This window comes from Palaemon carinicauda, chromosome 42 (genome assembly GCF_036898095.1).
Source record: "Palaemon carinicauda isolate YSFRI2023 chromosome 42, ASM3689809v2, whole genome shotgun sequence".
Taxonomy (NCBI): Eukaryota; Metazoa; Arthropoda; class Malacostraca; order Decapoda; family Palaemonidae; genus Palaemon; species Palaemon carinicauda.
Genome location: NC_090766.1, coordinates 37535987 through 37537075, shown reverse-complemented (window position 1 = coordinate 37537075; position 1089 = coordinate 37535987).

Below are 1089 nucleotides of genomic sequence, written 5' to 3'. Positions count from 1 at the left end.
TCTGTCTGTTAGGTATTAGCTTTATATATATATATATATATATATATATATATGTATATGTATATATATATATATATATATATATATATTTCCAAGTTTTATTTCTGCCTCTTCTAAATCACGGAATTGTATAAATGCCTCTTTTCTCTGTCTGTTAGATATTAGCTTTATATATATGTATATATATATATATATATATATTGTGTTTCAAGTTATATTTATGCCTCTTCTAAATCATGGATTTGTATAAATTCCTCTTTTCTCTGTCTGTTATGTATTAGCATTATATATGTATATATATATATATATATATATAATATATGTATTATATATATATATTGTGTTTCAAGTTTATTTCTATCTCTTCTAATCATGGAATTGTATAATTCCTCTTTTCTCTATCTTTTAGGTATTAGCATTATATACATACACACACACACACACACACATATATATATATATATATATATATGTATGTATATATATATATATATTCAAGTTTTAATTTCTGCTTCTTATAAATCTTAGAATTGTATAAATTCCTCTTTTCTCTGTCTGTTATGTATTAGCATTATATATATATATTTTTTATATGTTTCAAGTTTTAATTTCTGTATCTTCTAAATCATGGAATTATATATGTAATCAAATATCTGCACTGTTGGAACTTGAATGGTTCTTACAGTTAAAAAGTTTTTTTAGGCAATCCTAAATTTATCTCGTGTCATGCTTTTTTTTCGTTTTATAATTTTCAGAAATTATTTTATATCTATTAGATTTGTCTATCTTTATGTTTTCAAATAGTTTATTCTTTAGTTCTGTATTTTTCCTGTAGGGGGCTGATTTTCAAAGTAAGTTTGCTGATTAAAACAACAACAACAACAACGAGTTTTGTGCCCTACATTCTTTCTTTTAAATGGGAATTTTTTTTTTTCACTTAGAGAATTGGCACTTGCAACAAACATGTGTTTTCCCGTTCAACTATTTGTAGTTGTTAAAGTTTTTATAGTTTATATAGTGTTGTTACTCTTCTTAAAATATTTTATTTTTTCTTGTTTTCTCTCCTCACTGAGCTAATTTCCTTGTTGG